We start from the raw sequence: 19,668 nt of genomic DNA on the forward strand, positions 1-19,668 counted from the left end.
GAGCATCTCTCCTATGTTTGGTAAAGGGTGGCGATCAACCCATATTCTGTTGTTTAAATCCCTTAAATCAACACATCTCCCTTAGGTTTTCGCACTATCACAATGGGAGACAACCATTCCTTGCTTTCTATAGGCTCAATTATATCCTGGAAGCATAACCTTTCCAATTCTTTCTTCAACGGTTCTCTAGTGCCCACCGGTATGATTCTCACTTTATGGACAACTGGTATGGTTCCTTTCTTCAGAATGATGCGATGTTTGAAACCTTTGAGCATACCTATCCTGTCATTAAATATTTCAGGAAAACTTTTCACTAGAGTGGCATCAGAGTCGCAACATTTGTCCATAACACTCATAATGGGATTGCTCTCTCCCGGATGAATCCTAATTTTTAAGGCTGCTTGTTCCCACCAACCTACTATGGCAAAACCTTCACGAGCTACATACAACTTGCAGTAAGTTTGTCTCCCCTTAAAGGTTAATTGGACCCAGGTGTATCCTACTATGTCTATCGGAGACTTCCCATACCCCGTGGCTTTGACTTTAGTGATATACAAATCTTCATGTTTTTTTTTAAAACCTTCCGAAATGTGTCTTCATCAACTATGGTATACGGGGAGCCAGTATCCACCATAACTTGTATGATAATTCCATCAATAGCCATTGGTACCCATGAGTCTATACGTTTTTCTTTAGAAGAAAGAACCAGAATTTGCACTTCCTCATCAATTTGTGTAGATATGGCCACTATATCATCCGATCTGGGATCATTTTCTACAGCACTCACACCTGAAGTGGCACGTTTAAAAGATTGGCGATAGCTTCTGTTGCCAACTCCCCGCATGACACTCCTTCCTTTCCCTCTAAGGCTTCTGCACATTTTGCCATAATGTCCCATCTGACCACATTTGAAACATTCAGCACCATTAGCTGGACAGTCCTTTTCTGGATTTGTATGCTTGTACCAACCACACCTACCACAATTGGTTTGTGATCGTGAATACATCTCATTACTCTGTCTCAAACCTGAGTTAACATCTGATCTCACAAACTTTTTTACCATGGCTACCAGCGCTTCCTCTTCTTTATTCATTTCACTGTTTTGGATAGCTTGAATAGACCCTTTGTCAATTGCTTCTTGTTTACTTTGCACCTCTTTCATACATTTATCTCCCAGTTCAATGGATCGTGCGATCTCTACTGTCTGTTCCAAAGATGGATTTTTCGCTTGCCACAACCTCTGTTGTATTTTAGGATCAGCAACATGAAGAACAATTTGATCTCATAGATATTCATCGCAATCTCCAGTAAATTCACATGTAGATATGAGACCTCTCAATGCTGCAATATACATGTCAATGGATTCATTCCTAAGTTGTTTTCGAGTAAAAAATCTGTATCTTTCTAAGACTACATTGGTTTTCTTCCCAAAATGCTTTTCCAATTTTGCCAAGGCGGTTTCATATTTCCTTGAGCTAGACGTGGAATCTTCAGATCCACCTGCGATGTCAGCATTATGAGGTAATGTTCGAAATATTCTTAATGCTTCAGCCCCTATGCAACTTAGCAATGTAGCCTCTTTTAAGTCGTCATTGAATTTAGCACCGCCGATGGCCCTCATGTATACCTGAAAATTATCTATCCACTGTTCCCAAGGGCAAACTGGACATCCAGGCTGAGCCAAAAATTTCTCTGGTGCCATGATGTTCTGCATACTGAGGCTTTAGGCTTGTGGATTGTTTGTATTTGCCAATTGCTGCTGTCAATATATGTATATTGTGCCACAAATTCATTTATTTTATTTTATTTATTTATTTGCATTTGTTAAGCGCGCTTGCAGCCCATAAGGCATCGAGGCGCTGTTACAGAGGATAAGAAAACTTAGGATTACAGACAGGTGCCAGGAGGGCTCTTAGTTACAGATTGGTAGGCATATATGCAGTGGACGATACAGGTTCAGGTTAAACAAAGAGTCTAGTTTTGATAGCCTTACGGAAGGCTAGGTGGGATTGAATGAGTCTTAGGTGAGGTGGCAGAGCGTTCCAGTGCGTGGCTGCTAGGGTGGGGAAGCTGGAGCCACCAGCGCGCACTTTCCGAGTAGTAGGCGTGACGATTGTGTTGGCATAGGGGGACCTGAGAGGTCTCTTGGCGGTGTGCCTAATAATTCTGTTGGTCAGGTAAGGAGGGGCAAGTTCGTGAAGGCATTTGTGTGTGAGAGCAAGAGTTTTAAAAACAATTCTCTCTTTGACAGGGAGCCAGTGTGCTTGCCTTCTGATTTCGGAGATATGGTTTCTTCTAGAGGTACCGGTAGCTGCCCTTAGCGCATTGTTCTGGGCTAGCTGCAGTTTGGCCAGGTTTCTGCTGGATTTCCCCACGAGGAGGGCATTACAGTAGTCAAGTCTTGACCCGATAATTGCCCTGGCAATCGTGAGGCAATTTTGACGGGCCAAGAAGGGCCTGGCTGCGTTGAGGACTTTGGAGTAGTAGGCTGAGGATGCAGCGATAGCATTGACCTGTTTATCCATGGACAGGTCGGAGTCAAGGTAGACTCCGAGTGTCTTAACATGGTTCGAGACCTTGATTTGAATGTTATCAATGGAGAAGGAGGCGTACTGATCTCCGAGGTTACCCAGAGTGAAGGGTGACCCAATGAGGAGGAGTTCGGTCTTTTCGCTGTTGAGGCACAGCCAATTCTCCGCCATCCAGGATTGGATGGTAGTGTAGATAGAGGTGAGGGTGTTGGAATCTGCTAGGTAGTCGCCCGTGAGTGGGATCAGTACCTGCGTATCGTCAGCATAGTTGGTATAAGAAATACCAAGGGCATCCAAGATGCTAAACAAGGGCCTTGTGAAGAGGTTATAGAGTGTTGGGGCGATACAAGATCCCTGGGGGACACCGCAGGTGAGGAGGCTAGGGGTGGCGGCGGCAGCTTCAAAAAAGACTTTCATGGCCCTTTCTTGGAGAAAGGAGGTGATCCACTGGCAGGCTTTCGGGGAGAAGTTGGCTTGGGTGGCTAGGTGGTGACACAAGATGTTGTGGTCAACCAGATCGAACGCAGCAGAAAGATCCAGGAGCAGAAGGAGGGCAGGTTTGCCTACATCTCTGAGGTCATCCATTTGGTTCTTTAGATCTAGGAGGGCCGTTTCAGTGCCATGTCGGGGGCGGAACCCAGATTGCCGCAGGCCGAGGAGACGGTTGTCCGCTAAGAACTTTTGGACCTGCAGGTAGGCTGCTTTGTCCAAGATTTTGAGCAGGAATGGTACAGTTGTGATGGGCCTGTAGTTCCCCGGGACGGTTGGGTCGAGTGAGGGTTTCTTGAGGAGTGGGCGTACCCACGCTTCCTTGAGTCCTGATGGGACATGGCCTGATTGGAAGGAGGAGTTGATAAAGGCTGTAAGGAAGGGGGCGAGAGTATGTGCGGAATCTTTGATGAGGCTGGCTGGGCAGGAATCGCCTTTACAATTGGAGGGTTTGATAGAGTTGAGCAGGGTGATGACCTCTTGCTCAGTGATGTCTTTGAATTCGAACATCGGGGATGATGTGGACTTGATGGGTGGCTTGGCGTGGAAGTTCGCTATAATATGAGAAAGGGCTTTTTGGTGGCCACAAATTTTTGTTTGGAGGGTGTTGAGCTTCTCTAGCATGGCAGATTGAATGCTGTTGCACCACTTGTCATCTTTGATAACTGAGGAGGGGGGGGCAGATGGTTTTTCAAGTTCCCTGAAGATTGTGAACAGTTCCTTAGATCCTGACTTGGCGTCGGAGATCCTGGTGTTGAAGGAGGCAGCCTTTGCCAGTGTGATGTTAGTCTTGTAGGATTTGGAAATGGCTTTGAATTTCTGCTTAGTGGCTTCAGAGGGGTTTGCTTTCCAGGAGGATAGTGCAATCCTCTTTTGCGCACGTTGGTCAAGGAGTTCTTTAGAGAACCATGAGTTAACATGTTTGGCTTTCTTGGCTTTTTTGAGAGTCAGGGGGGCAATGGCGTCCACGGCTGACGTGATGAGATCCTTGAAGGTGTCAGCTAAGGTGTCAGGGTTATTAGAAGAGGGTGCCTGAAGGGCTGGGTTAAGGAGGTAGGGTGCTAGGTTCTCGACTGTGAGGAGGCGTGAGCTCCTGGCGTAAGTGGCGAGGCATGGTGATGGCGGAGAGAGAGCCACTTTTCTGGTTCCGAGGTTGAATTGGATGTAATGATGGTCAGACCAGGGGATAGGGGTATTGGCCGTGATGAGAAGGGAGCAGTTGTGATGACTGATCCAGTCAAGGGTGCGCCCTTTGATGTGCGTGGGGTCAGAAATGGAGTGCACAAAGCCGATGTTGGAGAGTGCCTTCTTGAGGTGTTTCGCTGGGGAGTCTTTAGGGTCATTCAGCCCTAGGTTGAGGTCACCAAGGAGTAGAACCTGAGAGGTCTTTTTGATGTTGTGAGACAATGCAGGGATAAGGGTGTCATGGAAGTCCATACATGGGCCAGGGGGTCTGTATACAATGTGCATGGATATGGTGCAGTTGGGCGAGACATTAATTTTTAGCGGGAGGTAGTCACTGTTGCTATCAAGGGTGCCTTCAGCTTCTCTGATGGTAAGGGTGTCCCTTGCGATGAGGGCAACGCCTCCACCTCTCTGAGAGGTGCGGTCTTTCCTAAAAATGGAATATCCAGGTGGGATGGCGAGTGATAGGACTGGGCCTGAGCTTTCATTCAGCCAGGTTTCAGTAAGGATGAGGAGGTCGAGTTTGTTGTTTATGATGAGGTCGTTGATGTCAAGGGCGTGAGCTGGTATGGAGCGGGCATTAAGCAGGGCGCAGCTTAGCAAGTAGTCATGGGGAGGCGTGGGGATAGGTGGGCTGGTGGGTGAAGATGGAGGGTCAGAAGTACTAGGTGGTGTGGTCATGGGGGCGGCAACAGTAGGATGAATAGGCACAGAGACATCATTAAGCTGCACAGTATCACGTGTGGTCATGGGGACGGCAACAGTAGGATGAATAGGCACAGAGACATCATTAAGCTGCACAGTATCACGTGTGGTCATGGGGGCGGCAACAGTAGGATGAATAGGCACAGAGACATCATTAAGCTGCACAGTATCACGTGTGGTCATGGGGGCGGCAACAGTAGGATGAATAGGCACAGAGACATCATTAAGCTGCACAGTATCACGTGTGGTCATGGGGGCGGCAACAGTAGGATGAATAGGCACAGAGACATCATTAAGCTGCACAGTATCACGTGTGGTCATGGGGGCGGCAACAGTATGCGCTACAGGCAAGGAGGCAGTAGGACTGAAGGGCGAAGGTTGAGGGGCAAAGTTAGAGTTCATGGTCGGGTTGGTGGTTGTGAAGTAATGTTTGTTGACAGGACCCTTGATGATGAACTGTCGTGCCGTGGCAGAGCATGTGTAAGCTGGCCGCTGGCTTCTTGTGCCCAACCTAACATTACGGTACCCCAAGGTAGGGGTAGAACTGATGGGGTTGGTGAGCTGAGTGCGGGACCGTAGTCGTGCATTCCTGCTGTGGTACAGTGGAGGGCGTGTGTTTGCTAGCAAGGTAGGCGCACATGAAGGTTGTAGCATGGGGGCATTAATGCTAATGGCCTTACCTTGTACTGGTTTAATAAGGCGTGGGGGCGCCAGTTGCGCCATCGAGCAGCTGAGAGCTGCAGAGAGAGAATGCGGCCTTGTCCTTTGGCCTTCTCCGGCTGGCGGCTTTGCCTGGCGGCGGTTCTCCTCTCCCTTTAAAGCGGGAGAGGAGGGGCTGCGGGCTCCTGCACGCGAGTCACGTGACTCGGCTCCGGCAGTCGTGTTGCCTGTTGCCATGGTGCACAGACGGTGGATGTGTATTCGAGCTGGGGGCTCGTGTTCTGCGATGGCGGCATGGGCAGGAGGGGCTCGTCCTCGTGGAGGGGCTCGTCCTTCTTCGTGGCTGCAGGGGGATGTCTGCGAAGTTCTCACTCGCAGCGGAGCTGCAGAGAGAGAATGCGGCCTTGTCCTTTGGCCTTCTCTGGCTGGCGGCTTCGCCTGGCGGCGGTTCTCCTCTCCCTTTAAAGCGGGAGAGGAGGGGCTGCGGGCTCCTGCACGCGAGTCACGTGACTCGGCTCCGGCAGTCGTGTTGCCTGTTGCCATGGTGCACAGACGGTGGATGTGTATTCGAGCTGGGGGCTTGTGTTCTGCGATGGCGGCATGGGCAGGAGGGGCTCGTCCTCGTGGAGGGGCTCGTCCTTCTTCGTGGCTGCAGGGGGATGTCTGCGAAGTTCTCACTCGCAGCGGAGCTGCAGAGAGAGAATGCGGCCTTGTCCTTTGGCCTTCTCCGGCTGGCGGCTTTGCCTGGCGGCGGTTCTCCTCTCCCTTTAAAGCGGGAGAGGAGGGGCTGCGGGCTCCTGCACGCGAGTCACGTGACTCGGCTCCGGCAGTCGTGTTGCCTGTTGCCATGGTGCACAGACGGTGGATGTGTATTCGAGCTGGGGGCTCGTGTTCTGCGATGGCGGCATGGGCAGGAGGGGCTCGTCCTCGTGGAGGGGCTCGTCCTTCTTCGTGGCTGCAGGGGGATGTCTGCGAAGTTCTCACTCGCAGCGGAGCTGCAGAGAGAGAATGCGGCCTTGTCCTTTGGCCTTCTCCGGCTGGCGGCTTCGCCTGGCGGCGGTTCTCCTCTCCCTTTAAAGCGGGAGAGGAGGGGCTGCGGGCTCCTGCACGCGAGTCACGTGACTCGGCTCCGGCAGTCGTGTTGCCTGTTGCCATGGTGCACAGACGGTGGATGTGTATTCGAGCTGGGGGCTCGTGTTCTGCGATGGCGGCATGGGCAGGAGGGGCTCGTCCTCGTGGAGGGGCTCGTCCTTCTTCGTGGCTGCAGGGGGATGTCTGCGAAGTTTTCACTCGCAGCGGAGCTGCAGAGAGAGAATGCGGCCTTGTCCTTTGGCCTTCTCCGGCTGGCGGCTTCGCCTGGCGGCGGTTCTCCTCTCCCTTTAAAGCGGGAGAGGAGGGGCTGCGGGCTCCTGCACGCGAGTCACGTGACTCGGCTCCGGCAGTCGTGTTGCCTGTTGCCATGGTGCACAGACGGTGGATGTGTATTCGAGCTGGGGGCTCGTGTTCTCCGATGGCGGCATGGGCAGGAGGGGCTCGTCCTCGTGGAGGGGCTCGTCCTTCTTCGTGCCTGCAGGGGGATGTCTGCGAAGTTCTCACTCGCAGCGGAGCTGCAGAGAGAGAATGCGGCCTTGTCCTTTGGCCTTCTCCGGCTGGCGGCTTCGCCTGGTGGCGGTTCTCCTCTCCCTTTAAAGCGGGAGAGGAGGGGCTGCGGGCTCCTGCACGCGAGTCACGTGACTCGGCTCCGGCAGTCGTGTTGCCTGTTGCCATGGTGCACAGACGGTGGATGTGTATTCGAGCTGGGGGCTCGTGTTCTGCGATGGCGGCATGGGCAGGAGGGGCTCGTCCTCGTGGAGGGGCTTGTCCTTCTTCGTGGCTGCAGGGGGATGTCTGCGAAGTTCTCACTCGCAGCGGAGCTGCAGAGAGAGAATGCGGCCTTGTCCTTTGGCCTTCTCCGGCTGGCGGCTTCACAAATCTCTTTACTTACATAGCCATTGTCCTCCAATTATAAATATTTCTTATGGTTTCGCTATTCACTTTTCTATTGAGATTTTCACAATGTTGTAATTGTCTGTAACACTGTAATATAATGCACACATATGTCCTCTTTTCATGTAAATAGTCTTTGTGCTTCAGGTATATGTGTTTTCTATTGTAAACTCTGTCTTCATATATTTGTTTGTATAGTCGCTTAGTCGTGCGACTTTATGTATGTATCACTTTCTTCCGATTACAGTTTCCGCATTGTATCAGATCAATCTGTGATCGTATACACTGGGAAAGCCGTTCACTAGCTCCGTTATAATGTATGCGGTTTCCCTAAGATGGCGGCACGTATAGGACGTTTTCAAGGTCCTTTACTCTATTTTTTCTCGTACGGCAGGACGTACACGGAAAGCTGTCCTCACCAATGCAGCTCACGCCGATTTTAAACAATGCACTACTTATTTGCAACGTTGATAGGTGATCGGTGAGCGTTGCTGTATCTTTACACTTTATCCAGTAATTAAAACGCTGTTACCTTCAGGTTGACGGCAGTTGTATTTGTTTTCTTCGTCACAGCGTAATTAACGTTGGTTCAGCCGACCGTTCCACGGTTTCTTCACTTCACGGGAACTCTCTTAACGGAACGGGCTGGCTCCTCGTCGCCACTTGTTAAGTTTACAATTACGATATATATATACGGATACAAGATCGGTTGTTCTTTTAGTTTGTTTATTCATAAGAGAGTTGCCCCGGCCTCGGCACAACGTCTCCTCACCCGAGAACTGAATCCCACGTTCCAGGAGACGTCGCACCGAACCGGGGTATGGGTTCTAGAATTAACAACATCATAACAGGTTGCTCACGTGGGTTTTGTTGTCTGCTGCATCAAGGAAGCAATGACAGCACAGCGTTTAGATGCCGTTTTTGCTGCCACTGCCTCAAGGGTTAAAGTAAAGGACCCGACGGCGTCAGTATGCCATGCCCTGCAATGATGTAAATACCAGATAAAACCTTTAGAAGTATTTCTTTTTATGCGTAATCATGTGCGTGCCTAAGTCTTCCCATGCGGCAGACTATCACTGACTTGCATCATGTGCAAGAGAAGTGTCGGGTGCTCCAGAGGTGGGTCATCAGAAGTGAGAATTGCGACCGTGACATAAGGCACGGTTTTCACGAGGAGCAAATGAATGCCATGGTGGGAAATCAAGCTGCAAAGATCCAGTGAGCGAGAAGAGCTATATATATATATGGCTTTGCGACAGCGATTGTCATAAGCAGCAGAAAGGAGGACAAGATGGGACTGCCATGCACCTAATATCCTTTGCAAAAGTGTTGTTAGAGGGAAGCACAACATTGTAGGTTTAGAGCTGGCTGACCAGCTGGGAAGCACAACGTTGTAGGTTTAGAACTGGCTGTCCAGCTACTGACTTTTAGTGTTAGTACAAGTGTGTTTGTTTGAAATAAGTATTCTATGTAGAGTTTTGGATTATATCCCTGTGGATGGGAAATGTGACAACAAGTGCTACATACAGTGGAATGGCTAATGCTGCCAATGTGTGCCATGCAGAGTGTCATGTGTCTGGTAGTGGTGTTAGCTTAATAGTTACACTGATAGGGCAAGAAGTGAGTGGGACTGTGGTGAGCGTGATTAGTGTGAGTGTGTTAGTTTAACACTTTTGACGACGTTTTAGCTTTATAGTTGCTGCCAGCAACATGGACTCTTCGGTTTAGTTTAGTTTAGTTTATTTATTTGTAAAGCGCACCTAACCCTCGGGTAACTGGGCGCATGAACTTGGTACAAGGTTACAAAAATACAAAACAGCGGTAAGAAACAACAGAGTGAACACAGTAGTGACAAGCCGACTCAAAGTTACAGAGTAGTAGGTGGACAAGTGAATACAAGTGCAATTAGCGGAAATTACAGTTGTGAGACACAGGTATATGGCATAGGCTTATTAAGTGGCTTTATCTGTAAGCCAGTTCTTTACTTTGTTTTTGAATGGCCAGAAGGAGTGTTCGGTTCTGATCATAAGTGGAAAAGAGTTCCAGCATTTGGCAGCTTGAACTGGGAAGCTAGCTCCTCCAGCGGTTTTTAGGTTAAACCTGGGGATACTCAGGCGATGTGTGTAGTTAGATCTGGTGGGTCTGGCTGATTGAGTTCTAGTGAATTTGACTGCAAGGTATTTAGGGGTAGTATTGTGCAGGCATTTATGCGTGATAGCTAGCATGTGGTGCAGTATCCTCTTGCGAATCGGGTGCCAATGGGAGTCCCGTCTCATGCTTGATATGTGGTGGGACCTGGGTATGTTTAGAGCAACTTTCAGGGCGTTGTTCTGAAGGACCTGTAGTCTATTCCGGTTACGTTGTGAGGAACCTAAGAATAGAGAGTTACGGTAATCCAACTTGGATAACACTAATGCTATAGCTAAAGTGATGCAACTGTTCGAAGACAAGTTGGAAATGCATGCGTTGATGAGCTTATTAGTGTAGGCAATTGTGGCGGCAATCGTGCTCACTTGTCTTTTGAGTGATAGGGCAGAGTCTAGGGTCTTGACTTCCTTAGCAACCTTGATAATGTTACCATCATTGTTGAAGGAGGAGTAACGATAGTCAAGTTTGTTTAGGTGAGTCTGGGTCCCAATGATCAAAAGCTCCGTGTTGTCGTCATTGAGACACAGACTATGTCAAGCCATCCAGGCTTGTATTTCCTGGTAGATATCATTTATCATTTTATAATCATCTTCATAGCAACTAGTGAGCGTGATGAGAACCTGGGTGTCATCAGCGTAATTCGTATAGGTGACACCCATGTTGGCTAAACGGTCAAAGAGAAGCTTTGTGAATATGTTATAGAGCGTCAGGGAGATGCAGGAGCCCTGGGGTACTCCACAGGAGATAGGTATAGGTTCAGCTGAGGCTGAGGGTGCGAAGACTCTGGTGGTTCGGTTTGTTAAGAAGGATTGGATCCAGTTTGAGGCTTTTGGGGGGAAGGCAGCAGCTGAAGTTAGGTGTTCAGTCAGAATCTGGTGATCGACGAGATCAAATGCTGCAGAGAGATCTAACAACAGGAGAATGGCCAGTTTGCCTTTGTCTTTAGATCCGTCCATTTGGATTTTTAAGTCCAAGAGGGCAGTTTCCGGGCCGTGTCTCGGTCTGAAGCCAGATTAGCGAAGACCGAGAAGGTTGTTGTCTTCCAAATGTTTTTGGGTTTGTAGATAGGCTACTCTATCCAGTATTTTTAGGAGGAACGGGACAGTAGTCATGGACCTATAATTGGTCAGGGTGTTGGGATCTAAAGTGTTTTTTTTAAGGAGGGGCATGACCCAAGCCTCCTTCAGGCTGGTAGGTACTGAGCCAGAGTTGAATGAGGCGTTGATGATAGTGGTGATGAAGGGGGCTAGGTCTTTAGCGCCTTCCTTGATAATCGGAGCTGGGCAGATGTCCCCCTGACACCTTGAGGGTTTTAGGCTGCAGATAATATGTTCTACTTCGTTAGGGGTGACTGGGGAAAAGAATAAAGCAGGACACGTAGGAGGTTGAGGGTCCAGCAAGGTGTTTGTATTAGGATTGCTGGGCAGACTAGCTTTTTTTGCAATCTTGGCTTGGAGCGTAGAGATTTTGTTGGAGAGGATCTTCTGTATATTAGCGCACCAAATTGTGCCCTTGACACAAGCTTCTGTTGGTGGAGCGGCGACTCTAGATCCCTCAAGATTGTGAATAGTTCCTTAGTGCAGGAATTGGCATTTTGTATTCTGCTATTGTATGTCTCCTTTTTGGTGTTGATGATGGTACGTTTGAAAGTGGAGGCAGCCAAGATGAAGTTAGATTTATTAACGGGGGTTGAAGATTTTTTCCACAGAGTTTCTGCGGCTGTCTTGGCGTTGCAGAGGGGAGGTTTTTCAGTTCAGCAGTGAACCATTTGTTGAGGTGAGCTACTGGTTTAGCTTTTTGTAGTTTGATGGAGGCAACGTCGTTTATCGATGTTTTCAGGGTGACATTGTAAAGGTCAACCAGTTTGTCCAAATCCTTGTAGTTAGGTGGGTCAAGGATGGCGTGGATTAGCGGGCGTAGGTTTTGTAAGGGGATGTTACGATTATTTCTACCTAGTAATGGAGGGGCGATAGTGGGGCTAAGGTTGGTCGGTGCTGCTTGTTGGATGAAAATGGAGATAAAATGATGGTCTGACCTGGCAGCAGGTACATTCTGCAGGATAGTGGTTGAGCAGTTGAGGTCTGCCAGCAAATCTAACGTTCTGCCTCTGTTGTGAGTAGGCCCTATGATGCAGTGTTTAAAGCCCATTTGGGATATAGCGTTTTCGAGTGAGGCGGCAATGGGATCATTAGGGTCATTTAAACCTAAGTTAAAATCACTGAGCAGGATGATTTGGGATCCTGGCTTAGTGTTGTGGGTGAGCAGATCTGTGATGTCTTCCTCAAAGGAAGAGATAGGTCTGGGAGGGCGGTAAATGAGATGGAAAAGGAGCGTTTGGGTTGCTGAAGTGCGTTCTGCTGAATGGAAGTTGATAAGGAACACTGCTCTGAAGCCCAGATGAGCTTTGGCTATGAAGGTTAGACCTTCACCTTTGCCTGAGAGTCTGTCAAATATGATAATGGTAAAGCCCTCTGGGAGTGCCAGGGACAGGGCAGAACCAGCAGCATGGTGCAGCCAAGTTTCAGTGATGGCAAAGAAGTTAAGGTGATTGGTGGATTTTAAATCTGAGATGTCCAGAGCATGAGCGACCAACGAGCGCATTGATTATTGCTCCTTTAAGAGTGGGGGGCGGCCTGGTAGTGTTATTATTAGGCTTTGGAGGAGACTTAGTTGTGATGGGCGTGTGTAGAGTAGGAGAAGTCTTGGTTAAGGAGGATTGCTTAGAGGGTTTAATGAAGAATTTGCTTTTGGGGAAACACAATCCTAGTCTCTCATTTGTGCGGTTCAATGGGCAAGGTACCAGCGGGTCGGTGGCAGGGCGTAGCGAGTTATCCAGTCTAATGGACTCCGGGGGCTGTAGTGGGTGTCGGTATTATTGAAGCAGTGGATAAAGGAGGGACTGTTGGGAGCGGTGTGTGAGAGGTGTTTGGTGGTTGGTGTAGTGGCTTGGATCAGTGGGAGGAAAGTAGCCATAGTGAGCGTAGCTCTGCATAGGGAGGCCATGGTGGTAAATGTGTAGATCTATGTAATGCTGGATTACACGTTGCAGATTTGTACAATAACTAACTGGTAAATAATGAGATAGCACACAACACAGAGCACATAGGCTACTACAGTGCACAAGGCTAGTGGTATATAGTGAAGAGACACACAGGCTTGCAAGTTGCACGCCGACTAGGAAGTACAATGTGGTGAGGTACACGTGCTTTTAGCGTGCACACGGGCTAGAAACAGTATTACACTCTGGGAAGCAATTCACTGTAATAATGCACATACGTTGCTAAAGAATAATAACACTGTCATAAGGCACATAAGCTGCTAAAATACATACAGGCTAAGAGGTACGCTTTAAAGTGATCAACTTGTTGATATAGTGCACATAGGCTAAATACAGCACTACACATTGGCAAAGTCATTCACTATGGTGAGTCATATATGCTGCTAAAGATGCACACCGTGATAAGGTGTAGCAGAGATGCACTCAAGGGAGACACAGTAATGGGCTATTACCATAAGAGTCATATTTTTTAAAAAAAATATCTTTATTGTTTTTCAGAAAGGAAAGAAGGGAAAAGGGGGGGACAAAGGAAAGGGGAAAAACCACAGTTACAACATACAAACACACAACATAACTGGCATGTTGGCATTCCTGCAAGTGTCTCTAATTGGGTTCATTTCCTCGGCGCTTCTTGGCAACCTCATTATCTTTGTCGCCGTCAGTCTGTGTGGGTGGGTTCTACCCTCTATGCTGTTCATGTGGTTAAGTGCCCGTACCTCACTTTCTTATATCCCTCATTGTTGTCGCGCCGCCTCCGGGCCTTCATCTTCCTCACCCTCCTCCTCTTGGCCAAATAATTCCTGAACCAGGGAGTTCCATGCTGCTATTTTCTCTGCTGTTTCCCCTTCGCCTCTTTGCACTGCTCTTATCCACACCGCGGTTTCCGCCAAAGTCCACTTGCGGAGGTCCGACCACCATGACTCTACGGTCGGGCCTTCCTTCGTTTTCCAGGCCATCGCTATCCTTCTTTTGGCCAGTACACATATCAAGTCTTTCATCTTTGCTAGATGCGTTCCGTGTCTGCCCCCTCTTGGGAAGAGGCCCAGCAAGTACCTCTCTGGGTGCTCCATCTGCATCTGGAATCCGCTGTCTATTATTCTGGCTCTGATGCCCTCCCAGAAGGTTTGTATGGTTGGGCAGGTCCAGAACATGTGGAGCATGTCTGCTTCCTCAGCCGAACAGCGGGGGCACTTATTCTGATTTCCCTCATACATTTTGTTCATCCTCTTGAGTGTGAGGTACGCCCTGTGTGTCACGTACAGCTGTGCCTGTTTGAATCTTGCGTTCCTGGACACTTTCTTTGGATATTTTAACACTCTGCTCCATTTCTGGTCGCTAAAGGGTCTGTGGAGTTCCCCTTCCCAACCCTGTCTTATACAAAGCTCTTTCTTGTTACTGGCCTTTAGCATCTGGTCGTATAGCCTGGAGGTTGTGTGCGTTCCCTCGGATATATCATACCACGTGTCTAACTCTCTTATGGCGTCCTCCTGGTCCTCCCATTCCGGCCATCTTTTCTTGATATTAAGGATCATTCTGTTATGCAGGATGAATTGGCCTTCATGTATATCATATCCCTCCACCATTTCTTGGAAGTCCGTCCACCTCCCTTCTTTCCGCAGATCCCCGATTTGGGCCACGTCTTTTCCTTCCCACTCAGTTCGGTAGATTGCTAATGTGTTCGTGTCCGTACCCACCAGTCCCGCGAGGGGGATCTGTGCTGACTGGGGGTCCTGTATCCCCTGTAGCTTCCACGCTCTGTTCCACAATCCCACTGCGAGACCGAGTAGGCGTGGTAGGGTCTTGAGTAGAGGGATGTCCAGCCAAAGTATTTCTCTCAAGTAATATCTTTTTAATGTTGGTTGTAAAATGATTGTGTCAATCGTCTCATCCTCTCCTAGCCACTTGACTGCGAACTGGAGCTGCCCAGCTAAGTAGTACTTTTCGAAGTCCGGCAGCCTAATGCCCCCATCTTCATAGTCTCTCTGTAGGGTTTTCAGCGCTATTCTGCTTCTGCCCCCCGCCCACAGGAAACTCCCTACTATTGAATCCCACCTGGTAAAGAAGGTCTTGGGGATTCTGTGTGGGATATTCGTGAGGTAATACAATAGACGTGGGAGTACCACCATTTTCAAGAGGGCCGCCCTACCCATCATTCCCAGTGGTAGTGTTCCCCAGAATTTCATAGACCTCTGTGTCCTTTCCAGGGCTGCTTGCGTGTTATGTTGGTGAGAGTCTGCAGTGTCGTGATATATCTCTATTCCTAGGTATCGGAAAGAGCGTGGTGCCCAAGTTAGGCCCAGGTCCGGCAGCTCTGCCAGGGGAACCCGCTGCAAACCAGCGAGGGGAAAAATCAGGGATTTGTCTTTGTTGATTGCTATGCCGGAGAGTCTGGTATATGCCCCGATCGCTTCCAGTAGGCAGGGCAGGTTGGCACGCGGATTTCCCACAAAAAGCAGCATGTCGTCTGCGTATAACGAGATTTGATGCAGCACTCCATCTATGTCTATCCCTGTGTCTCCATATTCCGCCCTGAGAAAGACCGCCAGCGGTTCAAGGGCCAAAATATACAACATTGGTGACAGTGGACACCCCTGTTTGGTTCCCCTGTATATTCTCCATTCTCCCGAAATGATACGCCCAGTCTTTACCCTCGCCCTGGGGTCCCTGTACAGTAGCCTAATCCATCTAAGAAATCCCTCCCCAATACCAAAATGGGCGAGGACCCTCAGTAGCCACCCCCAATTCACCAAATCAAAAGCCTTAACGGCGTCCAGGGACACTATCGCGCATTCCCCCTGTTCCTGGTTTGTCCTATCTATCACATGGTGTAGTCTACGGAGGTTCCACGACGTGTTTCTCCCTGGGATGTAACCCGTCTGATCATAGTGTATTAAGGCGGGGATTACTTGCTTCAGGCGGTTGGCCAGGACGGTCGTAAGTATCTTGGCGTCTTGGTTGATGAGGGAAATTGGCCTATATGAGGCGCATTTCGTGGGCGGTTTACCTGGTTTAAGGATCGGTACAATTATTGATTCCGACATACTAATTGGCAACTGTCCGCTTTCGTACACATCTAGGTATGTCTCTAATAGTTCCGGGGTGATGGCACTTTTGTATGTTTTATAAAACTCTCCTGGGAGTCCGTCCGGGCCTGGGGATTTGCCGGTGGGGAGTTCTGCGATTACGCACTCTATCTCCTCCTCCGTGAGTGGGGCATCAAGTATTTGCGCTTGCTCTTCTGCTAACTTTGGCAGTCTTAAATCTGCCAACGCGTCTGTGATGTCCTCTGGGTCAATTTCTGGATTAGGGGCGTACACTTGCTCATAAAAGCGGGAAAATTACTGATTGACATGCTGCTGGTCCCTGACCTTAATCCCTGTTTCGTCTTCTATGACTATTATGGGGTCCTTTTTGGTCTCTTGCTTGGTGAGCCATGCTAGGAGCCTACCAGGCTTATCCCCTTCTGCATGCAATCACTGTAGATATCTCGCATAATTCAGACTCCCAAGTTTCTCCCACAATTCTATGCATCTCATCCTCAACTCCATCAGTTCCCTAGGCTCTTCTCCCTCTACCTCCGCTCTTCGCTCCTCTGTTCCTATTTGCCTTTCCAGTTTGTTGAGTTCTTCTATGGCTGCGCCTTTCAGTCCCCCCATCCTGCCAATAGCCGCCCCCCGTATTACCACTTTGAATGCGTCCCAGAGTGTCGCGTTGCTTCCTACGCTTCCCTCGTTATTTTCAAAGTAGTTTTCGATCACCTCCCTGAGGTGTTCCTCAAACTCTCCCTCTCCCAAAGCCTCTGCCCGAAGCCTCCATGTTGGTATCGGGGCTCTCCGGTGTGTATGTGCCCATGTTGCTAGGACCGGGGCATGATCTGAAAGTGTTCGGGCTTTGATATCAATCGTTGTAAATTCCTGCAGTGTCTCAGTGCCTGTGAATATATAGTCTATTCGCGTAAATATTCCGTGGGGTGCGCTGTAGTGTGTGTACCCCCTTTTCCCTCCATGTACCTGTCTCCAGACGTCCTCCAGCTCTAGAGGGTCAAGGGCTCTGTGCAGCTCCCTGGCAGGGGGTGCTGGTTTCCTGTACTTGTCATCCGACCTGTCCAGAAGCGGATCCAGGGTGCAGTTGAAATCTCCAGCCCAAACAAACGTGGCTTCTCTGTATTGGGCCAGCTTGGGTGCTAGCCTCCTGAAGAATTCTGTTGCGTCTTGGTTTGGGGCATAGGTGTTAACTAGACACACCTCCCTGTTCTCCAACATGCTGTGTACCAGCACCAGCCTGCCCGCCAAATCAGTATCATGTTTCATGAGCTGGAATGGGACCCCCGGAGCGATCCATATTAGTACCCCTTGCGCATAATTTGAGTATGTGGCACTATATAGTTGTCCTCCCCATTTCTGATCAACCTTGGTTTGTTTCTCTGGTGTCAAATGCGTCTCCTGAAGCATGGCTATCTTCACCTTCATCTTGTTCAACCAAGCATAGACTCGCAGCCTCTTAACATATGCGTTTAGCCCTCTCACGTTCCAGGACGCGATTACCAGCTCATCTAGACCCATGTGTAATTGTTCGGTCCGGCTCCATAGTCCCATAGCCTCTTGCTTGTCCTCTGTCTCCTGCACCTGCTCTTGATGTTGCCCCCTTCATATCTTCCCTTCTCCTCGACCTTGCTGCCAATGCCTTTCACATGCCATTTAAACAAGTCCATAACTCGAACTCGAACAGTAACTAAAGAACTAACACCCAGCCACCCCCCTCCTGCTCGGGCCTCGCCGCTTCTCTCGTCTTGCTCCCTTGGATGGGCTGACTCGCCGCAGCGTGATGCCTTAAAACTGACATCCGAACTAGTTTACGCTTTTTCTTGGGGGCAAGTTGCCCTCGGCTTGACGCAACTGGATAGGGTTGATTGCTCCTTCGCATTACTATTCATCCTGACCCATATATTTGTCAGGTGCTTGGCGTTGCTGCTTCTAACTACCCACGGGGCTCTTCACCGGGGATTATTTGCCTCATTGTTGCTATTTCTCCTCACCAGCTGGGGGATCCCCTGCGCATCCATCCATGCATGGGCCTCTTCTGTGGACTCAAAGAAGGATGTTTTGCCCGTATGCAGCACCTTCAGCTTGGCCGGAAAGAGCAGCATATATCGGATATCCGCTCATCTAAGACGTTCTTTTGTGGGCCCAAACTGCGCTCTTTGTTTTTGAACCATGACTGTGTAGCCCGGGAATATGGTGACCCTGGAGGAGCCCCTGGTGATCTTTCCCCCCCCCCTGGAAAATGCCAGTACCTTTTCCCTGTCCTTAAAGTTCATGATCTTAGCGATCATCGCCCTCGGGGGGGCACCAGGCCGGGGTCTCCTAGTTAGGGCTCTGTGTGCCCTTTCCACCACAAAATTTTGGGACAGTGTTCCGGCTCCGATCTCTTGGAGAAGCATGTTTTCGACATATTCTGTGGGGTCATTTCCTTCCGCCCCCTCCGGGACCCCAATTATGCGGACGTTGTTCCTCCTCGCCCTACCTTCCGCATCTTCAACTCTTCGCTCTAGGATCTTAACTCTCTGCATCACTTCTGACAATTGGGTTCATGCAACAGTGGCGTCCGCGGTGTTCTGCTGCACTTGCTGCTCCGTTGTCGTAACTCTGTCTGTCAGATTCCTTGCGTCCTGGCGGAGGAGACCGACATCCACCATGACTGTATCTAGTTTCTGTTCTAGGGATGCCTTCAGTGCTCATATAGCGGCGTCCACTTTGTTTTCTAAGGATGTCTGTAGGGAGGCGATCGCCTCAAGGATGTGGCCATCCTTCCCCTGGTCCGGCTGGTGAGGGGTACTCATCCCCGCCCTTGCTGTGTCCGGTGGGTTCTGCTGCTTGTCCCCCGATGCTTTAGTGAAAATGTCCATACTGCTTTGTTTGGATTTCCCTTCGTTTTTCTTGTTGGGCATGGCCACTATACGTGGTATACTGTTCGCACGCGCTTGCGTGTGGCCCGTCGTGGGCGCTCGTGTCCGGACGATTGTGGACCCTCGGAATTCCTCTTTTACTACTATTTCCCTCCAGGCTTCTGTCCTTGACGCTTGTTGGTCCACCACTATAGGTGGGCCCTGAGGCTGCAATTCGTGTCTGGTTTCCTTCCACGTCCCTGGGGGTTTGTATAACTTATTAATTCGGCCTGTCCGTGTCTCCCAGGGTGTGTTAGGCGCCACTCACGCTCCTCTTCGATCCTCCTCCACCCGCAATCTCCATTGGGGCTGCGCCGCCCACCGATTCATAAGCTTGTCTCCCGACGAAGCGGGGAACGCTCCAGCTCCTCCCCGCCTACCCCCATTTGTGGCTGGGATGCCCTGCTCCGTATGCGGGCCCTTGTTATTACTGCTTCTCCCTGAGGGCGGGAGCAGGAGGGGAAGCGGGGCAGGCACTTATCTTGGCTCACCGTCTCGTGCGCCAGCCGGCCGCGCCTCACCGCGGGCGTCCCGCTCTTGCCCCGGAGGTGGAGCGGGCTGTTGTCCCGGACTCCTCGTCTGCCGTGCTGGCCGGCGGCGCTTCACCGCGAGTGTGCCGCTCTCGTCCCAGAGGCGGAGCGGGCTCCCGTCTTCGGCTCACCGTCTGCGGTGCGGGCTGGCAGTGCCCCACCCCAGGCGTCCTCGTTCTTGTCTCGGAGGCTGAGTGGGCTCCCGTCTCCGGCTCACCGTCTGCTGTGCGGGCTGGCAGCGCCCCACCCCAGGCATCCTCGTTCTTGTCCCGGAGGCGGAGTGGGCTCCCGTCTCCGGCTCACCGTCTGTGCGGGCCAGCGGTGCAGCACCTCGGGTCTCCCTCCTGTTCTTCAGGGTGTCCGGGCCTCAGCCGTGGCTTCTACGGAGGTCTTCCTGGCCCCGGATTCGCTTTCGCGCCTCCCGTTCGGCGT

Source organism: Ambystoma mexicanum, chromosome 6p (assembly GCF_040938575.1).
Source record: "Ambystoma mexicanum isolate Mex_15411 chromosome 6p, UKY_AmexF1_1, whole genome shotgun sequence".
Classification (NCBI taxonomy): Eukaryota; Metazoa; Chordata; class Amphibia; order Caudata; family Ambystomatidae; genus Ambystoma; species Ambystoma mexicanum.